Source organism: Microcaecilia unicolor, chromosome 1 (genome assembly GCF_901765095.1).
Source record: "Microcaecilia unicolor chromosome 1, aMicUni1.1, whole genome shotgun sequence".
Classification (NCBI taxonomy): domain Eukaryota; kingdom Metazoa; phylum Chordata; class Amphibia; order Gymnophiona; family Siphonopidae; genus Microcaecilia; species Microcaecilia unicolor.
Genome location: NC_044031.1, coordinates 389202858 through 389210953, shown reverse-complemented (window position 1 = coordinate 389210953; position 8096 = coordinate 389202858).

Sequence of the window (8096 nt, the reverse complement as noted above, 5' to 3'; positions counted from 1 at the left end):
CATTGTGGAAAGTATATGAATTTATTTGCATTCTGCAGAGGGAAATAAGTATTTAATCCCTCTGGCAAACAAGACCTAATACTTGGTGGCAAAACCCTTGTTGGCAAGCACAGCGGTCAGACGTCTTCTGTAGTTGATGATGAGGTTTGCACACATGTCAGGAGGAATTTTGGTCCACTCCTCTTTGCAGATCATCTCTAAATCATTAAGAGTTCTGGGCTGTCGCTTGGCAACTCGCAGCTTCAGCTCCCTCCATAAGTTTTCAATGGGATTAAGGTCTGGTGACTGGCTAGGCCACTCCATGACCCTAATGTGCTTCTTCCTGAGCCACTCCTTTGTTGCCTTGGCTGTATGTTTTGGGTCATTGTCGTGCTGGAAGACCCAGCCACGACCCATTTTTAAGGCCCTGGCGGAGGGAAGGAGGTTGTCACTCAGAATTGTACGGTACATGGCCCCATCCATTCTCCCATTGATGCGGTGAAGTAGTCCTGTGCCCTTAGCAGAGAAACACCCCCAAAACATAACATTTCCACCTCCATGCTTGACAGTGGGGACGGTGTTCTTTGGGTCATAGGCAGCATTTCTCTTCCTCCAAACACGGCGAGTTGAGTTCATGCCAAAGAGCTCAATTTTTGTCTCATCTGACCACAGCACCTTCTCCTAATCACTCTCGGCATCATCCAGGTGTTCACTGGCAAACTTCAGACGGGCCGTCACATGTGCCTTCCGGAGCAGGGGGACCTTGCGGGCACTGCAGGATTGCAATCCGTTATGTCGTAATGTGTTACCAATGGTTTTCGTGGTGACAGTGGTCCCAGCTGCCTTGAGATCATTGACAAGTTCCCCCCTTGTAGTTGTAGGCTGATTTCTAACCTTCCTCATGATCAAGGATACCCCACGAGGTGAGATTTTGCGTGGAGCCCCAGATCTTTGTCGATTGACAGTCATTTTGTACTTCTTCCATTTTCTTACTATGGCACCAACAGTTGTCTCCTTCTCGCCCAGCGTCTTACTGATGGTTTTGTAGCCCATTCCAGCCTTGTGCAGGTGTATGATCTTGTCCCTGACATCCTTAGACAGCTCCTTGCTCTTGGCCATTTTGTAGAGGTTAGAGTCTGACTGATTCACTGAGTCTGTGGACAGGTGTCTTTCATACAGGTGACCATTGCCGACAGCTGTCTGTCATGCAGGTAACGAGTTGATTTGGAGCATCTACCTGGTCTGTAGGGGCCAGATCTCTTACTGGTTGGTGGGGGATCAAATACTTATTTCCCTCTGCAGAATGCAAATAAATTCATATACTTTCCACAATGTGATTTTCCGGATTTAATTTGTGATGTGCTATCTCTCACTGTTACCAATAACCTACCCTTCAATTATGGGCTGCTCATGTCTTTGTCAGTGGGCAAACTTACAAAATCAGCAAGGGATCAAATACTTATTTCCACCACTGTACATTAAAAGTACGATAGGAGAGATAAGAAGAAAACCAGAAAAGAACAGAGCTCTGAAATCCAAGTGAGGACAGCGTATCAAGGAGTAGGTGGTGATCAACAGTGTCAAAAGCAGCAGATAGATCGAGAAAGATGCGGATAGAATAGAGGCTTTTGGATCTGGCCAGGAACAGGTCATTGGAGACTTTAGCAAGTGCTGTTTCAGTTGAATGAAGAGCGTGAAAGCCAGATTGAAGTGGATCAAGAATAGCTTGAGATGAAAGAAAGTCAAGACAACGGCAGTGAACAGCACATTCAAGTATCTTGGATAGGAAAGGGAGGAAGGAGATGGGGCAATTGGAAGGACAGATAGGGTCCAATGAAGGTTTTTTAAGAACTAGTGTGACTATGGCATGTTTGAAGGCATCAGTGGAAAGTGAAAAGATTGAGGATATGACATAAAAGGGATGACAGCAGGAGAGATAATGCTAAGTAGATAGGTGGGAATAGGATCAGAGGAACAGGTAGTTAGTTTTGAGGAAGAAAGAAAATGAGCAGTGACTGTAGTGCTTTCTGCAAAAATAGAAATTGGCACCTCATTTGATGATAACAGCTTTGGCACAATTCTCCCTCCTTTATTAGTCATGAGTCCAGCATAACATCCCTCGTATTCTGTCCTTTTACCAAACATCCCCTTCTTTCTCCTCCATTCTCTGCCAAACACCATTATCCTCCCACTGCCATCTTTCCCTGGCCCACATGATGTGGAAGGATATGGGGGTGAAACACCATTATAGCAATACCCCTCACAGCCACACAGATCATACACTCCAAAAGCTGGCCTGTAGCAGAGGTGTGCAGCGAGTGAGAATGGAAAGCCAGGACTTAGTAGCTGAGCCAAGAGGAAAACCAAACCAAGAACCCATTACCCCCTCCAAACTCTACCCATTTCTCCTGTAACCTCTTCCTGCTGTTGCCATGCTATTTCTTTGGGACAATACAGCATAATGAGCCCACTTAGTCCAACACCAGTCTCCCATAAGATGTAAAAAGAGAATGACTGTTTCATTTTTGTGAAAAAAGGGAGATGGTGTTACTCTCTATTCCTCTTTCATTTGAGATTCAATCATAGGTCTCTACATTTCAGAGCTGCCAAAGAGAAGCAATTTTAAAGATATTTTTCAGACCATGGCTTCAAGTACTGGCACAATCCCCTCCTGCTCCCCCATGTGATTCCAGCATAATAACGTATTAATTCTGGTGACTACAGGGCTGGAGGAGAAGGGCAAAATATAGCTATTGGCTACCTTTGATCCAGCCCAGCTAGCACAGAAATCTTTACTAGCATTTAATCAGTTTTCCAACTTTTGTGTCTGTAGTTTAAATTCAGTCCTCTTTCTCTATTTGTTCTTGCTTTTCTCTCTGTCCCCATGTTCCTTCTTTTAAGGATTCTCTGTCCGGCGCGTTGTATCCTCTATTGTTGCCTCTAAGTTGGTAAGCTGCTCTGAGAGATGTGCAAATAGGGACTCCAACGCAGTCTTGACTGCTTTGGTTATTTGATGCAGCTGAGGAAGCATGAACAGAATTGGTGCCACCACCAGGCTAGACGCCATCTTGGATTCACCAGCTATGCGAAGCCTCTCCGATTCCTTCTTTGTCATTTTCCCCGGCATCACCGCATCTGTCCTCACCACAAACAGGTTGAGTACGCCATAATTCTTTTAGTATTGTCTTCCCAAGAAGTCAAATGTGGTTGGGTAGGGCCAAACAGGGGGAAGGGCCCTGGAGGAGAGCTCTCGCACATCTGCTCTCCTTAACTCATCACGTGATATCTCCTTTTAGGTTTAAAATATGCAAAATCCACTGTATCTGGGAGAAGCAAATCACAGGTCTAGGGTGCTGCAGTATGTCATATTATAGAAAAATTTACTTCACTGGTACCAGAATTCACAACCAAGAGATTCATTTATGCTCCTGTACGTCATGATGGTCACGTCGCCTTCTGAAAAATCTGTGGAGGGTTACTTAAGTCTTTCTGTGTAAGGGAGAAAGACACTGCACTAGGAGCTGCAGGATCATTAACAAAAACCTTAGCCAGAAAATTCTTCTATCACCTCATAGGTGTCTATTCCTTCCAAAGAAAATAACATAACAATACATCTCAGCTTTGAGTAGGTTAGGTCTCCTGAATAAGGCCTCCTACCAGTAAGCTTATCATTATGCCTGTTTTTAGGGAAATTGCACTGTAGACTCTGGGTGGAGGTAACCCTTCATTACTAATGGACAGACCTTAGGAAGCCAAGGAAAAACAAGCAGCTGGAGTGACAATGTGGCTTTCCAGCAGGTTACTGTGTCCCTGACCGGGCATCAGATCCAGCCAACTCTGGATGATGCCACTATCTCTGGGGTCAGCCAGTTGGATACCTTACATTCTGCTGTAAGAGAATGTAAGTACTGGCCCATGTCTTACTCTGCTAGGTGGATTCGCCTGTTATAATCTGTTGTCTAGCATGTTTAACAGCTTGTGGCTGTGCAAACTCTCTTTCTCCCCTGTGTTCAGGCCTAAGTGTCAGAGCTGCTAGGGTGCTGCCTGCCCCTCCAGGGTGCCAGTCTTTAGGTAGACTGAAGTTGGAGCCTTTATACCTCTCTTATACCTGATTGCAAAGGTGTTGTAGTAGGCAAGAGCTGTTATCCCATGTTAATGGAAGAATACATTTAGTTGAAACCCTGTTGTGAGGATCTGAGGGAACAAAATGAGACTGAAGGATATACTGAGTATACAGAGCTGCTTGGTCACCCTCAGCTGGCTGCTATTTTGCTGAAGTCCTGGCCTTCTGCTCAGAGATCTCATATGCATGGCATTAGTACAGAAGTGCTACCCATATACATGCCTAGGGGCTAATATGTATCTCTTTGTATTTTGTATCTGCGGAATGAGAGAAGACCAGGCAGATGCAGAAAGATGGGCACAGAGAGGATGGACAGGCAAATCTTTGAAGACACATTTCTTCAACAAAGCCTACTAAGGACATCCTTACTAAATCATTCCTCAAACTACTCAGATGCATCAAAAACACCTCTCACAACACCCTACCTAGCACCTTGCATCTAAATTACCTACCTTAGCTTATTATCGACTGTATCTAAGATCATGTAATGACTGTATCATAACAACACTCTGTAAGCCACATTGAGCCTGCAAAAAGGTGGGATAATGTGGGGTACAAGTGCAATAAATAAATAAATAAATAAATAAACAAACATGGAGCTAGAAAGGGCAGCTGGAGACAGAGACACCGAGACAGAGGAAGCACACAGAAAGAAAGAGGGTAAAAATAGATTCATAAAGGGAGAAGGAGGATGGAGGGAGGCAGATGAACAAAAAAGTTTAAAGAGAAGCACTGACTAACCTCTAGCTCTCAAGATAATCTCTAGCATCAAGCAGTAATTTAAAGCTTAGGCCTCGTTGATAACAGGTTTAATACATGCACTTGTTTTTGTAATGTAGGCATGGACATATATTATAAAATGCATAGTACATTCATGCTCGTTTCTGTGTTCTACTCAGTACACTCATTCTTTACTTATTAGGTACATTTCTCCATATGATAGCCTAAGTAAGTGCACATTACTCCCTTTTATAAAACAGTGCCAAATACATAGTCCTAATTTCTATATCGGCTTTATAAAATTACCCCTAAATTCTCTTTCTCTGCTATATGCTTTGTAAAAATGTATAAAATACACTACAAATAGCTTTAGTAGAATTGAATATTTTCTCTCGCTGTCTTTGAGAACTTGTACAAACTTGGTTCCCTCCCAAGCTTTTGTAATATCTGCTTGACATTTTCCCCAACTTGTTGCCAAATATCTTGTATTTATAATGCAGTGGTGAGATGTTAGTTCTCTGATGCAAAATAACATTGAGAGCCTTCTGGATGACTGTAGAGCCGGATTTCTTCAAAAGTGTCTATTAGTCATGTTGTTGTATATCTTTCTTTAACATTTTGTTGATATAATTTAATACATTTCATGACTAGCTTTTGGTAACTGTTATCTCCTTCCTCAGCTCAGGACAGAATGAGCAAAAGATAACAATGCTATCAATGAATCATAAAAGCATTCCAATATAGTCTCGAGGGGAAAAGGAGGGGGGGGGAGAGGGAGAAATGGATGAGTGATCAGAAGGTGACAAGCAGTAGAATTTTATGATTTATCATGTGATAAGAAACCTAGATGTTAATGTTCTTTATTACTAGTTTCAAAGTACTGTATCTGATCATTTTAACTTGAAATGTTTTATGTTCCTGGATTGTTCTAAAGTTCCCTGTTAGTATCCTGATCATAAGGTCACTGATGCACTGCCCAGGTCCTGAAAAATGCTCCCCAAAGAGGTGTCACCTTGGTCTGCTATGTGATGTTTCATGTCTGAAGTGCTACCTGTTCCACACGCAGGGCACAAGAGACAGGCAGAGCTCCAGAGTCTCAATGCATGGATGAGACGATGGTACATGGAGGAGGGTTTTAGATTTGTTAGGAACTGGGCAACATTCTGGGGAATGGGGCGCCTATTCCGAAAGGATGGGCTCCACCTTAACAAAGGTATGACCAGACTGCTGGCATCAGCATTTAAAAAGGAGGTAGAGCAGCTTTTAAACTAGAAACTGAGGGAAGTCCGACAGTCGCTCAAAAGTGCATGGTTCGGGACAAGGTATCTTTCAAAGATATCACCAAAACAGGGAAGATAGGGTATACCGATAGTGAAGTTGCAAAAGAGACCGTAGTAGATCAGGTGTTCTTAAATAAAAATAAAAATCAGACAAAATATTGTAATTTAACACTGTCAAGTACTGAGCATGATATAATAGGAACAACAAACATAGTTTGAATTTGAAATGTCTATATGCAAATGCCAGAAGCCTAAGAAATAAGATGGGAGAGTTAGAATATATTGCACTAAATGAAAAATTAGATATAATAGGATTTTCTGAGACCTGGTGGAAGGAGGATAACCAGTGAGACACTGTCAAACCAGGGTACAAATTATATCATAGTGATAGGGTGGATCGAATTGGTGGAGGGGTAGCATTGTATATTAACGAGAGCCTTGAATCAAATAGATTGAAAATTCTACAGGAAACAAAACACATCTTGGAATCTCTGTGGATTGAAATTCCATGTGTAAAGGGGAAAAGGATAGTGATAGGAGTGTACTACCAGGCCAGGATGAACAGACGGATGTAGAAATGTTATTGGAAATTAGGGAGGCTAACAAACTGGGCAACATGGTAATAATGGGTGATTTAAATTACCCCGATATTGCCTGGGTAAATGTAACATCAGGATGTGCTAGGGAGGTAAAATTCCTTGATAAAATCAGGGATTGCTTTATGGAGCAGCTAGTACAGGAGCCAACAAGCGAAGGAAAAATTCTAGACCTAGTCCTTAGTGGAGCGCATGATCTGGTGTGGGAAGTAATGGTGCTGGGGCCACTTGATAACAGTGATCATAATATGATCGGAATTGATATTAGCTTTGAAGTAAGTATACATAGGAAATCAAATACATTAGCGTTTAACTTTAAAAAAGGAGACCATGATAAAATGAGAAGAACGGTGAAAAAGAAACTTAGAGGAGCAGCTGCGAGGGTCAAAAATTTACCTCAGGCATGGATGCTGTTCAAAAATACCATCCTGGAAGCCCAGGCCAAATTTATTCTGCGTATTAAAAAAAGTGGGAGGAAGACCAAACGGCAGCTGACATGGTTAAAAAGTGAAGTGAAGGAAGCTATTAGAGCAAAAAGAAAATCCTTTAGAAAATGGAAGAAGGAACCAACTGAAAATAATAAGAAACAGCATAAGGAATGTCAAGTCAAATGCAAAGCGCTGATAAGGAAGGCTAAGAGGGACTTTGAAAAAAAGATTGCGATGGAGGCAAAAACACATAGTAAAAATATTTTTAGGTATATTAAAAGCAAGAAGCCAGCAAAAGAATTGGTTGGACCGCTAGATGACCGAGGGGTAAAAGGGACAATCAGGGAAGACAAAGCCATAGTGGAGAGATTAAATGAATTCTTTGCTTCGGTCTTCACCAAGGAAGATTTGGGAGAGATACTAGTGCCAGAAATGGTATTCGAAGCTGACGAGTCGGAGAAACTGAATGAAATCTCTATTAACCTAGAGGATGTAATGGGACAGTTTGACAAATTGAAGAGTAGCAAATCTCCTGGTCCGGATGGTATTCATCCCAGAGTACTGATAGAATTGAAAAATGAACTGGCGGAACTATTGTTATTAATATGTAATTTATCTTTAAAATCGAGCGTGGTACCGGAAGATTGGAGGGTGGCCAATGTAACGCCGATTTTTTTTTTAAAGGTTCCAGAGGAGATCTGGGAAATTATAGACTGGTGAGCCTGACGTTGGTGCCGGGCAAAATGGTAGAGACTATTATAAAGAACAAAATTATAGAGCATATTCAAAAGCATGGATTAATGAGACAAAGCCAACATGGATTTAGGGAAGGCAAATCTTGCCTCACCAATCTATTACATTTCTTTGAAGGGGTGAACAAGCATGTGGATAAAGGCGAGCTGGTTGATATTGTGTATCTGGATTTTCAAAAGGCATTTGACAAAGTATCTCATGAAAGACTCCAGAGGAA